This window comes from Phalacrocorax carbo, chromosome 2 (assembly GCF_963921805.1).
Source record: "Phalacrocorax carbo chromosome 2, bPhaCar2.1, whole genome shotgun sequence".
NCBI lineage: Eukaryota > Metazoa > Chordata > Aves > Suliformes > Phalacrocoracidae > Phalacrocorax > Phalacrocorax carbo.
This window is the reverse complement of record NC_087514.1, coordinates 53,212,930-53,230,581: the sequence shown is the minus strand read 5'-3', so window position 1 is coordinate 53,230,581 and position 17,652 is coordinate 53,212,930. Positions and strand designations below refer to the sequence as shown.

The window sequence follows — 17,652 nt, the reverse complement described above, 5'->3', positions numbered from 1 at the left end:
GGGCGAAGCGCGGCGCGGCGCGGAGGAGGGGCCGCCGTGCCTGCCGGAGAGCCCGGCCGTAGGGGCGGGGAGTCTCCTCCTCCTCCCGCAGCGAGGCTCTGGCTCCCCGCACGCACCGGAGCGCCCGACTCCCTCCTCCTGCTCCTCGTCCCTCCTCCCTTCCCCTCCTCCCCCCCTTCCCTCCCCGGGTCGCCGCGGCTCCGGGAGGAGCGGGGGGGGCTCCCTGCTTCCTTCCCTCCCCCCCTCCTTCTCCCACCCGCCACGCCGAGGAGAGGCAGGTGAGGACCCGGCCGCGTCCCCGCTCCCCCCGCCCCGCGGGAGAGGCGGCCGCGATGGCGGCGGCGGCAGCGCCCGCCGAGGCGCTAGGCCCTGGCCGCCCGCCCCCGGCCTCTCCCCGCCGGGCGGCCCCGCCGCGCCCCGGGGTGGGGTGTGGGGTGGTGGTGGGGAGGCGTCCCTCACCCCCGGCCCCTTCCCCTACAGAAACTTTATCGGCAACTTTCTTCCGGGCCCGAGCCCCCGCCCGCGGGGCCGGGCGGTCGGGGGGCGGCGGGCGGGAGCCGCGGCGTTGCGCGGTGCCCGGGGCTGGGCTGGCTGCGGGGGGCGGACGGAGGGGAACTAAGTTTGTGAGGGGAGGCGGCGGCCGCCGCGCCCCCGCCGCCGGCCTCCCTGCCTTCCCGGGCCCTTCCCGCCCGGCTCCCGGGATCGCTCCGTCCCCAGTGGCGGCGGTCACCGCCCGGCTCGGTGCTCGGCGTGAGCCGGTCCCGGCTCGGCTCCCGGGCGCGGGCAGCCCGGCGCCGGCACCGCCGGCCGCAGGGTGTAGCAGGGGCGAAATTCAGGAAATCGCTTCACGAGTCGCCTGTAGCTTGGCCTGCGTGGAATCATTTTCTATTAATAATATTCTTTTTCCTCGCTGTTCTGGTTTGTATCCCTACATCGAGCAGGAACACGACTGCTTTACATTTCTGAGTCATTAATTTAGATGTTCAATCATCGCACTTCATCAAGCCTCCTCGTCTTCCTTACGGTTCAAAGAAAGAACGCGTTGGACACACGCAGGCCCCCGTTCCTGCGGAGGCTGCGCCCAACTTTCTGCGCCGCGCTGAACCCGCAGGCTGGCGCTGCGTGAAGTTGTGCGCCCATCCCGCAGGGCGAGGGCTAGCGCGTCTTCTCCACCGCACAGTGCTACAAATACACTGGTTTATCGCCTTCGTTTCGAAACGGTCCCTTCCAGGTGTCTGGTGTGCACCAGGGTACGGGTTACTTTGCGCTGGGAAAGCTAGGTTATGAATATTTCTGAACCCTGTGGTTGTTAAGAAGGTGTTTTCGGGCATACCTGCTGGATTTAACCCTAAGCAGAGGCTGGTTGCTAATTAAAAAGATAGATGCTTCCATTTTCTTAAACTGGCGGGATGATCCAAAACCAGTTTAAAACTTGGAGCATGTTGCCACGGAAGGTGTGTTGTCTTTCTCTTAATAATTTATAGACAACTGAATGAAATTTCAGGTGAATTTTGCAAGCGAAATTGACCTTTAGTCAGGGAAGCAAGATACAAAAGTTTACCTCATAGTCTTTTTCTTTCATTTTTGGGAAGTAAGCCCTTGAAGAGGGATTTCTAATAAAATTGCCGTGTCAGTTAACGCTTGCAGTATCTCTCGCAGTAGGTAGTACACTTTTGCCATAACTCTGTTTCTGCAGGCTTCGTAGATGTAAGAACTGTTCCTATCCAAACAAAAAACCCGCTTCCACTCCTGTTTCTATGCATGTCTGTAAATTTAGCTATAGGAGGTTCCTGCCACATAGAGCAGAGGCTATGGGTGGTGTGTTTTGCACAGCCAGGGTCTTGGGGTTAATTTTGGGACAAGGTGGCATCAGCAATAGGAACAGAAAGACAGCAGCGCTGGCACTGTACTGAATTTCAGAAAAGATCCAATGATACTAGGCGTGTAAAACGATACCAGGCGTGTAAAACAGTGATAATAGCTGGTAGTAGTGATGGTCAGTAATTATTCCACGGGTTTTGTTAGCTTTATTTTCTCAGGAGGTGCAGCTCAAGTGCAACTGCAGCACCTGTGTGCCCGTCAGTCCCTCTAATAACTCTTCTGGCTGTTGGCTGATTTCAAACAAATTTGGCAGCCGAGGTCTCTCATGTGAGCAATTCCTACAAAATTCGTGAAAGTAAAGAAACCAGGTAGAAAAAGAGCGCTCAACCTCCACACCAGAGAGTTCACGACAACACTTATCTCAAGCTGGAAATTGATGCAGGAAATGGGGCCTCTCTGGTTTTGCTGCTCACAGAGCTACTTGTCCTGTTTTCAATAACTTTTTAATATCTGGACCCCAGTACTGCTGTTTGAAATCTAAAGAACTTCATTTGGACTGAGAGTAGTACCTTTAATCTGTATTTCATATTATAAAGAGAGATTTTCAGGGGAATATTTGTTACCTAACAGCATTTCTTCGGCTATGAAACAAATGAGCAAAATAGTATATTTAAATTGCTATGTTATTTTAAATTGCTAGAAAAATATGTAATAAATCTTTGGTGTGCTGCATACTGTGTAACAGAATTATTGAAAAACTGCAGTTCACAGTTGAGGTTTTTTATCAGTATGCTTCTGCACTACAGGAATATTCTTTATTTTGAGCTTTGCGTACTTCCTGCAGCTCCTGAAGAATAAAATTGGCATGCTGTTCGCTCCAATAAATGATGGCGATCATGTGACAGTGGTGCGAAAGTCTGTGGTGTGGCGCATGTCAGTTTATATGATCAAAGTTTACTTTATGAACAAAGCTGCAAGGTTTTACTTTTCTATTTGCGCTCTCTGTGGATAAAAACTGTATATTTTCAATAGATAATTCCTTGCGTTCAAACTGTTAGTGAAAAGAAATACGTTCTTTCATCTGTATTGCCTACTTGGTTCCACCTGTTTTCCCTTGTACTTTGATCGCAGTTTGAGTTAGCTACCTTAATGTTAATTTAAAAATTGGTGTCAGTATTAACACAAAGAACGCTTCCTTATTCTGCTGCGTCACATCAAGCAGCATACATACACAGTCTGTGGCTTCTGTGAAGCCCTCGTGAAAGGTTTTGGGCTTCTAGTACTGGAAGTCCTCTGCAAGTTGATGGAACAGATTGAGAAACTGCGTTTCTCCCTCAATAATCCAACTACTGTAACCATCTGGTTTAGTTTTTGTCCTGGAGGAACCACCTCTGAATACAAGTAGATAGCTCAGTCTTGGTATTTATTTCATTTTTGTTCTCCGTGAGAATGCCAGTAGGATGCTGCTTTATGGTGGTGGATTGTATGATGTGGCAGCCACTAATTTTTTTCTTTTTTAATACAAACTGCTTTACAGTTGCCATATGGTAACTTCTTTCAATCACTACAGTCCCTGGCTGCATTCAAACCAATGACTTAGAGCTGCAGGGTTCCAGATTGTATTATCAATTGCCAGGTCTTGAAGGCAAACCTGGACAAATTCCCATGTGTATGCTGAATTTAGTAGGGAAAAAGTCATATTGAAAAGATGCTGTCAGCTAACCGTAGGGCAAGTTTAATTTTAGGTTTGAAGAGGTCATTCCAACTGCCAGTTCCACCAATGGGGATTTATCCTTAATGGTGCCAGTGCGTAAGAGCAGAAACTGGCACCGAAGTTAAGTTATGGAAACAAGTGGAACTGCACCCTTAGGTAAAGTTAACATGCACAGCTGACTGCAAGATCAGAGATCAAGATGATAGTAACATTAATGCTAGAAGTTAAGTAAGTAAATGTTATTAATTATGCATTAGTTTTGTTCCCTTTAGATTTAAATGCATATTCTTTAAAAACATAAAGGATAACTGGAAACAGGATGGGAAATACCCTTTCTGTTGTCACTTGGGGTGGGCACCTGCATAAGACACCAGGTTTCATGCTGTGTCCCAAAGGTCAGTGGGTCAGTCACGTTCAGCAGAAAATCAGCCTCTGAGCTGAGGGTCTCCTGCAATGACTCCTAGCCCTGGCTTGTATCTGAGCCCCACAGCCTAGCGGGGTACTGCCGTAGGGATCATCAATAAGCGGATCCTTGGCCACGTTGACTGTTGTGGCCAAGACTGGGGTTTCCTTTCAATTTTTCTTGTCTGCAGGGTTAGTTAGTGTTTCAGGGTATGGTTGGAGAGTGATGAGGAAGTAATGACCACTAAAATCTCAGACTGGCAGTGTCTGTATTTCAGCTTCTTGGGTACACTACGGTGATGCATAGGAACTTAGATAACTTTTTTTGTTAACCTGGCTGTATTTCATCTTTATATTTTTGGAAGGCAAATGCTATTATAATAGTGTTATACGAGACTAATAAGTATCTATATTGACTACCTTTGTATCTGAAATGTTTACGTAAATTTTGAATGCTGAAGGTGCTACTGAACTTCAAATAATTTGTCTTTCAAATTGGTACTAAAGGGGGATGAAAAGCTTCTGTGTCTTAAGATACATCTTTCTGTGGTTTTCTTCACACCAGAAGTCTAGAGAAGGCTCGGGAAAATAAATGATTCTTCAGAAGCTTTGAGCCATCCTTTCAGTTCAGATTTTAGGATCAGCTAGACCAGGCTTACAAAAGTGAATAACTTCACTTCTACTGACAGTGAAGTTGTTGAGTAAACACACCCACACAGGTAAATTTTTGTAGACCAGGGCCTTTAACCTGTTTCTGGGGAAACTTTTAGGAGCATTTTGTGGCATTAATCAGATATGTAAAGTCAGTCTTCATATTGAAAGACTTTGGTTCAGTAGAGTTAATTTCCTTTGTTTGCACGTGCCCAAAGCACCTTCTAATCTTGCAAAACTGAGACAGTAATAGTGTTTTATTCATGGTGTGAATGATGGAGCATAAATGCAGCCAGGTCTCGGCTATGCTTACTGGGACTGATGGCCCTGTAGCAAAAGAAGGGTCAGTGTGGAGGACGGTGTTCATGTTCAGTCCTGTTCCAAACGTTTTCCCATAGTTCAGGCAAACTTTCTGATGGTGCATGTAAAGTTCAGCTTCAGGAAGAAAAATACAGTGCATGGGCTAAAGGTTTTGAAATTTCCAACCATACTTAATGCCCTCACGATTGTAAGAAAAGGCAGTGCTTGTGCGAGGTATTTGAAGAGTAATTAGAGGGTAGTATGAATCTCTTGTGTATTGCAATTGTATAGCATTATAACTGTTTTGGCAGTCAGCCAGGAAAAGAAGACTTAAAACAAATTAATACGGAACAATCCTGTTTTAATAAGTTATTTTAAGTATGGTTAGATAACAAAATTAATATTTATGCTTAAAAAGTAGGTCTGAGTTGTTACGTGTATCTCCTGCTTTCCAAGAACAATTTATTGGAAACTAAAATCATGACCGACACTTGTAACCATAGAAGAATCAAAAAATCCCTCCAAAGTCCTTCCGTATACTTTGCTCTTCTTTTCCACACTCTTCTTATTTCTGGTTGGTTTTTAGCTTGTTTAACACAAATACTCTATTTTGCCAGCAACAGTACCCCAAAGTCCAGAAGCTGAAAGACTGTGCAAGGATAGCATGGCCACAGGCTTTCACAGTTCTTGGGCTCCCTTCCTGAGCATCCAGTATCGCCCGGTGTCTCAGACAGTGGGGACCAGTGGTGGAACTCTGGTCTGACTCAGAGGTATTTGGGCTAGATGGACTATTCGTCTGATTCGTAACAGCTGGTCTTGCAATAGGCTTAACTTAATGAACATGTGCCTCAGAGATGAGCAATGCTGTTAAGGTTTGGGTCAAAGCATGCTCCACTGAAAAATGAATGTAGAATTACTGTCTAGAAAATATTCTTCTTTTCAAAATATACATTTATCTGAAACTAGCATTCATTTGCCAAACTGTGGGAAAGAAAAATTAACAAAGAGCTGTGGTTGAGGAAGGAAATCTGAACATAAATACAGAAGTTCTGTATTTCATTGTAAAGTGTTTAAAACAAATCAATAAGTTTAGTAGTATATCTTCCATGTTATTTTTTCAGTTCTCTTGTATTTCCTTTCTTTGCCTTGATTCTGATACGTTTTTTTCTGAATGTCTGCAGTTTGAGATTAAAACCTTACCTTACTGATTTCCAAATGAAGGTCTTCAGAAACATATTAACAGGCAAAATTTGTAGTGTTTCAGTTAAAAGCTTAACAAGGTTAAGTTTGCGAGAAACAGAGAATTAAGTCTGACATGTAGGTCTGAAATTTGTATAGAACAGTGGTCTCCAAACACCTTAAAAAAGTTAAAATCTGCCCCAAACCTAATAGCAAACTTCACATTTTAAAAAATCTGTAAAGATGTGGCATTTATACTCATGTGGGGACTAAGCAAGGGTGAGATGAAATGGGAGAAAAGCTTATGGTGATAAAAGTGAGTGTTTTGTGGCCCCTTTCCCATAACTTCTTGAGCTGAAAACAGTATGTGCCAGCAGAATATTTTACTACTGCTGGTGCTTTTCTTGATACATAGCATTTAATATTTGTGACTAGCTCCGATTCCAGTAGTTCAGTTGAAGTACTCCACATTTCCTTAGAGGTATGCACTTATTTTGGTGCTATTATGAACCTGCAGACACATGTAATAGCGCATCTTATGCACATGTAGGTAGTTTCCCTTAATAGAAGATCTTGCAGTGTGTCAATGACAAGTGAACCTGAAAAATATGGATTTTTTGTTTTTTCCTATTGCGAATGTATGCAGAGCTTAGATAAGATCTGTAGGGCAAAGACCATTTTCTACTTTGCGTGATGACTAGCCCGGATAAGTTGTGTATCGTTCTTGTGAGACAGCTGTCCCATATTGTATGGAGATGGAAGACTTGTGGTTTTCATGTTTGTTTGTATTTATCTTAAATCTTAACAGCGCTTCTCCTCTTTGATGCATATGTTCATTAAGTAAAGCCCACTGAAAGAACAGCTGTCATGAATCAGACCAGAAGTCCATCTAGGCAAATATATTATTTTTTTTTTAAAAAAAAATCTCTTCCTTCCTTTCCCTCTCTCCCCCCGCCCCCCAAATGCAGAAGAAATTCTTAATGTATCAAGTAAAAGTTTTTGGAAGTTTAGTTAAAGGGAACATTTCAGAATGTGTTCTTTCGGCCACAGATGGCAATTCTGATTCTGCCTGTTTTAAATAAAAAGTATTCCAGTTTTCTTCCAGCAGTAATATCTTAAAATGTAAGCATGTTCTCTGGTTTCTGAAGCATATGATATTTGGGATTTTTGCCAAAGTATGTTCTTTGGCATTGTGTTTTTTAAGTGTGTGTCCCCCCATAAGTTCTAGTAGAAGATGCATTAATAGAATGACAAAGTCCTGAAAGCGAAGAAATGGAGGGGTTTGTTTACCTGACACTGATGTTAAATGTTTGTTTGAAGGATTATTAAAGGTTATAATAGTATTGGCCAGATTAGCTCATCTGTACCTAACTGAAAATCACACATTGGAGAGAGAAAAAGAGTATACTAGTTTCACTGTGGACACCCATGTTTAGTTCTGTTTTCATAGTAAAGTTAAATGCTCTGTGCTGTAAGTGTTCTTGAATAGAGTAAAATACTATTCCTTTTGAAAACAATTGCCCATGGAGGAAAGAGAAGGGAAAACCAGGATAATTCCTGAGCTGTTACTACTAGTAAGTTGAAGAAATTCTCCTGAGTAAAATTCCTTTTCTCAGCAGCCACACTTTTTCAAGCCTGAAAAGTGAGTATTGTATTAATATTCTGTAGGGGGTGAAAAAAAGGGTTGTGGTTTGGGTTTTGGTTTGAGTTTTTTTTTGTTTGGGTTTTTTTTTAGTTCTGTGGTTTTCAAATGAGTAAGCAAAATGCAAGTACAAAATTCTCAACTTCAGAAGACAAAAATTAAATGCTGAACTTGTATATGGCTTTAGAGGCTAAGATGCAATAGTAATATGGATCCATTTTTTTTTTTTTACTTTCAAGAACAGTTCTGTAGTGTATTTTAAGTACAGTTATACACTTAAAACACAATTCATAAATGATAGGGGTTGAGGTTATTTAAAGTTATAAGCTTTCAAAATAGCTTGCAGAATAATTATATATATTGTGTAATTTGCTAAAGATATCTCCTCTTTCATTTTAGGCAATTTTTCTTGGCTTGTATGCTGTGGAAACCTGTAGAACTGATTGATTCAGGCTATCATGTATATGTAAAATGAGACAAGTGATAGTTTATAGATGAAAAATTATTTCCCTGGAAACGTTTGACTTACACCTACTTTGTATGAACATTTAAATATTCTGGAATTAATTTGCATTGGTTATTAAATCTAGGGCTCTTTGATTACCTTCCTCCCATTCCTCCTTAGCTTAGGTCTGACGTACCTTCAGAATACTATTTAAATTTGGTGCATACATGGTGAAACCATAGTCAAGTTAATAAAAAGTGACTTACGTTAACAAGCATGACATCTTCATTTTATATGATTATTTTAAACTATTATTTTAACTTAGTTTTGCGCGCATTTCTTCTTTTCCCAAAGAAAGAGGCTGAGTCTTACTGGTCAGTAAAATACATTGACTCTATATATTAGGTTTACACTAATCTTGTTAGCTTTCTGCCAGAGGCATGGATTTTCTGTGTGTGTGTAAGGTAATAATAAAGTGTCTTAATAATTATTTTAAGCTATATATGTAATTATTTAAGCAATGAAAGCCCAAATTACATGCAAGCCTTTTTGTTGTTGTTGTTCCTAATTTGTGTTCACTGGCATTTGAATGGAAATTCTGATTGGAATTCATATAAATAACCAGCGTTATATTTTAAGGTACAAGTTAATAACATTTCGTGTTTTGGGTAAGGATATAGAAGGCAATAATTCTAAGTGCAAAGCACATTTTGTATTAAATCTGATGGAGTTTTTTACAAAAGGGAATGTTAGCTTTAATTTGTTAATCAATTTTGGTCACCAAAACCTCCAAGGTGTTATAATTTATAGATCTCATACTTGCAAGTTTTTATTTTCTTTGAAAATATGAAAAAAAAAAAAAATCTCTCCTTTTTCACCTTATCTTCCCTAAATGTTTCTCAGATTCTAATGAACCAGTATCTACATAATATTAATCAGCAGTGGGATCTTATACACTTGTAACAGTTTGTGTTACTGTAGGTATTTAGGTGGTCAAATTCTGATTCCAGGTGATTATGAATGAGCTCTACTGGTTTGATGGTTTGCATTTGTTTAAAGTTCTGGTGGCTAACAACATAGCTTGAATAATTTTTAAATTTCATATAGATTATCCTTGCAGTAAATTTAGGTCTTAATATAAATTAAGGTTACAGTTTTAAAAAATATTTCTTTCTCCACTTCAAATATTTAAAAAATGGCATTGGAAGGGTAACTTTCCATTATAACATGGTGTGCCGTCAGTTAGCACACGACTAAATTTGGCAGTTTAGTTCTGTTGTATTTTATTTTTGCTGTTATAGAAATACTTAGAAGTAAACATTGATTTACTGCATTATATGTAGTATAGTATACCCAGGTAACCAAATAATTTAGATGTCTGAGTCAAGTCATCTTCAGGCCGACAGAGAAACCTGCCAAAACTTTTGAGCGAGTGGACTAATCACAGTGTAAGACATTCTTGAGGAAACCCTGGCTGCACTGACAGGGAACTGAAAAGTTTACGTGTTATTGCTGCATGATTTCTACAGCCTGGAAACCATGCTATTAAACTGTTGCTCATGCAAGTTTTTGCTAGACTTGAGGGATTGTTACTTACTCGCCCTCAGTTCCTCTGAAACTGAAAAGACGAGGCAGATGCATTCGATTGTATGGTTTTACAGTCAGAAAAATTGAATGGGATTGTATTGTTTTTGAAAAAACCTTGCCATGTAAAGCAACTTTTCACATGCTTTAAACTGACATGGAAATTAGACTTTTTTCCATTTTTAAAAATTGTTCATCAAATCAGTTGGGGTTTTTTGTTGGTTTTAGCTCATTAGGAAGTGGAAAAATCTGAACCTATTTTGATTCACAGAAATTTTACCATTGCTGTTATAGGACCTGATCCTTTTTCACACTGAAGTCAAGTGCAAAATTCCCCTTGACTTCAGGGAGAGCTGGATTAGCTTTACACAAAAGGACCAAATTGTCCTCTGGGATAAGTGGAGTCAACTCTATTGAAGTAGACTACACTGGAATATAAAATGAAAACAAAGAAGTGTTGCCTGCCTTTACAGGCAATGAAATGGGATCTGTTAGCTCGAATGGCTAGGTTAATTTAGCAGTTGAATCAAAGGAATTTTCCTTTTTCCGATTAGATAGTACAGTTATACTAATTCACTGCGTCAAGCGGTGAATAAGGTGTCACTTATTTTTCACTACAAGTATTTTACAGAAGCTAGAGTCTGTTTATGAACTCTTGTCTATGTGGCATAAGAATTACCACGAGAAAACTCAAACACTTTCAAAACTGTTAGCAAATGTTCAAGCAGTTTATCCTTAAGTAGCTGAAAGAGATCCACGTACTGTTTAACTTTAACAGGCTTTTATGTGACTAGTTGGGTGGAGTTTGGGGAGCTTTGTTTGTATTTGCAGCATCAGGCTGGCGTCCCGAGTCGCTTCCTGTAGTCTTGCTGAGGTGGGAGGAGGGCAATTCACTTACACCAAAAGTTGGACTGGATGTTATCCCATGTGTTTGCCAGTGGAATCCAGAGTAATCCCAGTGGCTTCCACAGTGGACAGTAGCACCTTTGGCATCTTTCTTTATGCTTTGCACAAAGGTATCTGTATTGTGTACACAAACAATGGAGGGATAGTATTTGAAAAATGAACTCGACTATAGCACTTACTGATGTAATACTCTGCTACAGTACTTCTAAAACGTATCGTTTGTCACTCTTGCGTATCAAGTTTTTCTTTCAGTGCTTCTGGTGTCTGTTGGGATCATGAATTTATTCAACAGTCCGTGTGATTATTTTGACCTAAGCACTGTATGGCTTTCTTGTACTTTCCCTTTGAAGTTTCTCAAAGGGAAGGGGGGCTGGAACATTGTAATCTTAGAATACTTTGAGAATGAGTCCTTACATACTGCTCTGTGTTTCTATATTAACATCTCATGTGAAATAAAACCCCCTCCCTGGGAAGAATGCAGATCCTCTTAGCTGTTTAATATATGTAGGTCTGCAAAAAAAAAAAGAATCCACAAATAACTGCTGCTGCAATATTTAGCTGGTGTTAAGGGTTTAAGTAGTAAACTGAAATTCTCTGAAACACTTGAGGTGCTAAATTTACAAAACAAGACACTTTAAGATTAGTCATAGTTAGGAAGCTTACTGAGCCACCAGCATCTTCCTGGAAACATCCTGTACTTCTGTTGTCTTCAGCTAGCTTCATCTATTCACAGACTTAACTGCTTTTTAGTTTTCAGAAACTCTTGCTGCAACTTCTTTGTGACTAAGGCACATTGTCAATCAGTCCCGTCCTCCCCATGCCAGCCAACTGTCCCCTTAATGCAGCAATTCACTTGGATGAATAGTGCTCATACTTTAAGGAGACAATTGCCTACCAGAGAGGGTGCCAAGTTGATTTAACTTTGCACAAGTGTGAAAGAGTTTTTAAATGGCTGCTGTCAACTAGTGTTGGCCCAGGGCTTCAGCTGCCTGAAAATTGTTATAATCTGACTGGGAGGATGTCCAAATTTGTTTAAAATATTTTAGTCAACCACTTGGCTTCAGAGAGCATTAGTACCCCAGAAACCGTTGTCAGACGATCGTCCTTGGTCTGTCGGAACTACAGCGGACGTGTCCTGGCCAAATGTACAACACGGCTTTTAAAATGGACTTTTTTGGCAGTACATCACTAAATTGGTAAAAGAAGACAGGATTTGTGTTGTAATCTGCTCTTCCAATTCAGTTTAATGCCACAGCACGTGTTTGAAACATGTTGTCAGATGTATAATACAGTATAAGAACACAACTGTAGCCTGCCATTACTGTAAGACTTTCAGAGCTGAGCAACCATTTAGCCAAACCAGCTACTGGATTATCCATTTGAACCAGACAGAATTTAAGAAAATTGTATCACTGCTTTGCTGGCCAGAATTTTTGATGCATTTTTAGTGGAAGTTGAAAGGATGCTTACGTTATAGGTACATCATCACTTGAATGCAGAGGGTTTGGTGCTGACCATTCTTTCTTCACCAGTAAGTGTAAGCACAACCCTTTTCTTAGCATAGTTTGGGGTCTGATATGTCTTTACTGCGCTTCCAAATGGAAGAGAGAAGGTGAAAAAATTTAAGAAAAAAACACGTGGAGAAGATGCTCCCTGAAATTCCTGATGTCTCTGTTTCAGGGAGGCCAGGAAATCTGAGAAAAGGAGCTACTTCTGTCAAGTGCCTGACAAAATATGGGAATTAAACTAGATGTGTAGAAAGCATGCTGTTAAAATGCTGAGTTTAAAGGGAGAAAAATTCTTACAGGAGTGATGGTCGGATGGTAGTGAGTGTATTTGGGGGCACGGAGGAGGGCGTTTTCCTTGTTTCTCTGAGATCGTTAGGCCATTACAGCTGCACTAACATTGCTACTAGTTTAGATACATTTGTGGAGAAGAAAGAGGCATTGTTATTTCAGTGCCTGACTGGAATAAGTAGTTTGTTAAGCAGTGCCATGAGATTGTTAGTTGTTTTGTGGACATCCCAATTAGTAGGTATGCAGCTATTAATGAGTAAGTGTATTGTATACGTCAGGAAAAAAATTAGATTGGAAAAGATTAAGAACAAGAGCTAGAATAACTTCCAAATATGAAGGTGATTGGGAGTTGTTAGCACAGTATGAATTTATGAAGGGGAAATCATGCTTAATCCAGCTTCTGTCATGAGACGACTGGCTGGGTGGATGATGGCAGAGCAGTGGATGTTGCTTATCTTGACTTTAGTACTAAAGCTTTCAGCATGGTCTCCCATAGCATCCTCATTGACAATCTGATGAAGTACACAGCAGGTGAGTGAACAGTGAGGGGGACTGGAAACTGGCTGAACTGCCAGGTTCAAAGGGTTGTCAAATGGCCTCAAGCTGCGCCAGGGGAAGTTTAGGTTGGACATTAGGAAAAACTTCTTCACCAAAAGGGCTGTTAAGCACTGGAACAGGCTGCCCAGGGAGGTGGTGGAGTCTCCATCCCTGGAGGTGCTTAAAAGAAGGGCAGATGTGGTGCTTGAGGATATGGTTTAGTGGTGGACTTGGCAGTGGCAGGTTAGCTGTTGGGACTCGACGATCTTAAGGGTCTTTTCCAACCTTAACAATTCTATGATTCTATGACTGATCAGTGGCACAAAGTCTAGCTGGAGGCCAGTCACTACTGATGTACCCCAGCAGCAGTCCTGCTTAACACCTTTGTTGCTAACCTAGGTGGTCACACAGAGGTGCGCCCTCAGCAAGTTTACAGAGGATACAAAACTGTGGGGAGTGGTTGATAGACCAGAGGGTTGTGCTGCCATCCAGAGAGACATCAACAGACCAGAGGCTTGAGCTGACACGAACCTGATGACACTCAGTAAAGGGAAATGCTGAGTCTTGCCCCTGAGGAGAAACAACCCCAAGCACCAGTACATGCTGGGGGCTGCCTGGCTGGAAAGCATCTTGGCAGAAAAGGACCCAGGGGGTCCTGGTGGAAAAGATGTACATAATCCGGTAATGTGCCCTTGCAGCAAAGAAGGCCAGTGGTGTCCTGGATGCATTAGGAAAAGAGTTACGGGTAGGTCGAGGAGGTGATCCTTCCACTCTACTCAGTACTGGTGAGGCCATACCAGGAGTGCTATGTCTGCTTCTGGGCTCCCCAGTACAAGTGAGAAGTAGGCATAGTGGAGAGAGTGAGTCCAACAAAGGGCCACTAAGATGACTAAGGTCCTGGAGCTTCTCTTCTATGAGGAGAACCTGAGAGAGCTGAAGTTGCTTAGCTTGGAGAAGAGAAGGAAGGCTTAGCGGAATATTATGTGTATAAATAGCTGATGGGGTGGAATAAAGAGACAGGGCCAGGCTCCTCACAGTAGTGTCCAGTGACAGGACAAGAGGCAATGGACACAAATTGCAAACCAGGAAATTCTATTTAAACGTAAGAAAAAATTGCAAGTTTTGTGGTTTTTTTTTTTTTTTTAAGGGTGATGGAGCACTGGAACAGGTGGTCCAAAAAAGTTGTGGAGTCTCTGACCTTGGTGATAACTCAAAACCCAGCTGGACACAGCCCTGAGCAACTTGCTGTTGTTGACATGGCTTTGAGCAGGGCAGTTGGAGTAGATGACCTCCAGAAGTCCCTTCCAGCTTCAGCTGTTCTGTGATTTTTTTTCATGAAAGGATTTAAGAGGGCCACAACAGTAAGTGGGGTAGTTGAAATGAAAGAAAACACAGGTGTTGAAAGGCAGAATATTTTTGTTTGTTTTGGCAGCCAAATTTTTGGGGTTTTGTTTCTACCAGCTTTCTCAGGACAACTTGGGAAGAGGGGAGATAACTCTTTGCAACTGCATTGTTCTCTTGGGTTTCTTTGCTTTCTGCTATTAATATCAAGTCTGTATATGGCTTTATTGTCTGTTGTGTCCTCTCCCTACCCCCATGGCAGTGGTGGTGAGGAGCTGGATACAGTTAACTTCTCTGCTGCCTGGCAGGCTGAGCAGCACCAGAGGCTTTTTAAATCAAGGACATGTTTTAATTTCATATTTTGAAAGGTTGTTTTTCAACATCTGTGATAATGTAATATTTTTTTTTGTCTTTCTTAACACTGCAAAAACTTAGAATGTGAATGCTACGCTTGCTCCAATGGTCTCTTCACTGATGGTGATAAGGTGTTGGTTTTGGTTTTCTGCCTATATTTGACTAAATATACTGAACCAATGAATCCATGCTGCTGTTCTGTTGGTGTTAGAGCCACAAACTTCTGTTAGACTAATACAAAATACAGAGGTGAAAAAGGAGCAGAAACAGTTGCATTTAACTGCAGCAGATTTACATTTAAATGCAACAAACAGTTTAATTTAAACATGCTATTATGTTTAACAACAGATTACAAATAGAAATATGGTCACAATGAAACCTAGCATTTGAGCTTGCATCACAGAAGGGCCCCTGATCAGTTTATTAAGATGGGACTTGTTCATTTTCAAGTCTTTGTCTTTGGGCCTGTGAATAGAAAATTAGATGACAGTCATGACTATGCTGAAAAAAATTGGGTGAACTTGGACTTGAAATTTAGGGGGCGCTTAGAAACCTTGTGAAACAAAACTGCAATTTCACACAATTGGTGAGGATAAAAATACTTGTGTATATTGAAAATTGGCTTGGTTTAGTCCTTGCCTCAAGTTGCCTGGTTGTTCATTGTAATTTCTGCAGAAGTTCTCAATTCCAGTCTTTTAGCAAGACATTAAAAGTTATACTTCCCTTTGAACAATATCTCATTTGCAACTGAATAACTGTGTTTTCACAAGCTCATTTGTGTTTTCTGGTAATTAGGACAGCTATTAAATTGTTGAATGGATGCTACTGCACAGGAGCACGTATTTGTGCAACTATCATTTACAGGCTGGAAAGATAAGAGAGTTCTTTTGATGCAGCTAAATGTTTGTAGTATTACTGTTACAGTAAGCCTTTATCATGTACTGATCTTCCAAAAATACTGCTTAAACTTTCTAAGGAAGAAAAACCCCAACACTCATGTCACTAGAGAGGCTTGCTGGTGCACTTGGAAGTACAGCTTTCCAGATGGCAAGCAAGCGAGGATCATTGTACTGTAGACAGTAAGCAACAAATACAACATCTAGTTAAGATATACATTTATTTATGTATGATCTGTAATGTCTTAATCTGCATGACATTGATTTTTTTTTTTTTTTTTTAAAAAGGCTTCAGTAGAGATCCGGGGAACTGCAGATCAGTAAGCTGGACAACTGTACTAAGTAAATCAGTCAAAATAATAAAGACAACATAGATAAATATGATATATTGAGGAAGAGTTCAGACCCTGTTATAAAGGGATGTCATGTTTTGCAAACTCTCTGGAGGTCTTTTGAAGGCAAGCACATGAATAAGTAAGATCTGACAGAAACAGTTTACTTGGATTTCCAAAGGGCATTTGACAAGACCCCCACCAAAGAATTTTGAAGAAACTAAGCAGCCCTAGGATAGGGGAAAAGGACTTTATGTGGTTAAATTAATTACTAAAATATAAGAAATGGAGAATTGAAGTAAATAGGCTAGAGAGGGGTCCTGGGTAACAATTCTCCAGGGTTGTGTTAATGGAGAATTTTCAAGTTCATAAAGGATATAGAGGATAAGTGAACTCTCAGACTTTACTGGTGGGTAGTAGGTGCAAAGGCAGGCCCTAGCATTGCACAAGGACTTGCTTGTCCTTGTAAGCGCCGGCACTGACAGTGCTCAGCAACCAAACATTAAAATGGCAGGTGAAATTTCCCATGAATAGCTTCATGTGGTATATTTGAAGGTGGGGAGGAGCAAGCTTACCTTCACATCTCAAAAGATGAGCTCAGAGCTGACTACTGCCACTAGAAATGGTTAGGAAAGAAAGGGAGAAAAATTATTATACTGTTTGAAAAAGAATTTTATCAATTGAATTATTATAGTTCTGCCTCCTCACCCCTCACCCTGTCACTTTCTCAAAAGGAGTTTAGTTGAAGTTTTAAGGAAGAGCAAATATTAAAAAATTCCTGTAAGAAGAGCAGAATGAATTCATTGCGGTAGAAATGGCAACAAAAAATTATGTGACCGAATCCTGTAAAGTGTTCGGTAGCCAACGGGACACAAATAGGGAGTGTTCACTGTCTTTTTTTAGTGCCTGCACACTAAGAGGTATCTAATGAAACTAGCAGCTGATGAATTGAAAACAGACAAAAGGAGGTGGTTCTCAGCAGAACGTGTAATTAAGCTATAGAATTTCTTGCCTCAGGAATTTAAGGAGGCTAAACATTACATCAGGGCAGAGGGAAACTGCCGTTTCATGGAAGAAGAATCACCAAATGCAAATACCTATTCTTGTTCAGGAAATCCTGCTTCTGCAAACGGTTGGGGGCTTGGACTATTCTGGGGAAGTGCTACTATATTTCTTGTGTTCTTACACGCTTCACTTGGTATCTATTATTAGCTGCTTTTAGTGAGAGGGTATTTGAATGGCCATGGACCTTTGGGTCATTCTTGGTACAGCCATTTCTTTGTTGTTAAGCCTGCCCCCTCCCCCTCTTTTCCCCCCACTAATTTCTCTTGTTTTCCACAGTCCTTTCTACCAGTAGGACTCAAACTTTGGCCCAAAACGGAGTGTTAACTTATTTAGGTAGTGGTTTAGGGCAACTGGCTACATATTATTCTCTTTGTGTGACCTTGTATCTGCCACCAAAATATAAAATCTCCATGAAGCAAGGGTCATGTCCAGGGCAGGGTTAGGTCTGCAGGTACATGTCAGTTGGCTTTATTTCCTATGACTTTGTCCTCTTACTGCTGCATGGTACTTTTTTGGTAATGTAATGAATGCACTTCCAATGATGTTTCTACCATGCACTCCTCACACGATAGAGGCCCTTTAGGGAAAGAGGTGTTTTAAGGAAGAGGCGTTTTTGAGAGGGTATTGATCGAACAAAGGTATGGTCTGGGCTGTCTGTAGGCTGGTTATTTCTGCTCTCCCTTCAGA

General features: G+C 41.1%; 1 protein-coding gene across 3 annotated transcripts in view; it reads left to right on the top strand.

The window, feature by feature from the left end:
* Positions 1–36: 36 nt before the first annotated feature.
* Positions 37–17,652, top strand: part of YES1 (YES proto-oncogene 1, Src family tyrosine kinase) — a 52,830-nt gene continuing 35,214 nt past the window's right edge. For 2 of the 3 annotated variants that reach the window (XM_064442919.1, XM_064442921.1), the window contains exon 1: positions 37–278. The gene's annotated coding sequence lies outside the window, so the exon portion shown is untranslated. Of the gene's footprint in view, positions 279–14,124; positions 14,339–17,652 lie in introns of all 3 variants that reach the window. The other variant, XM_064442920.1, reaches the window with a different exon arrangement.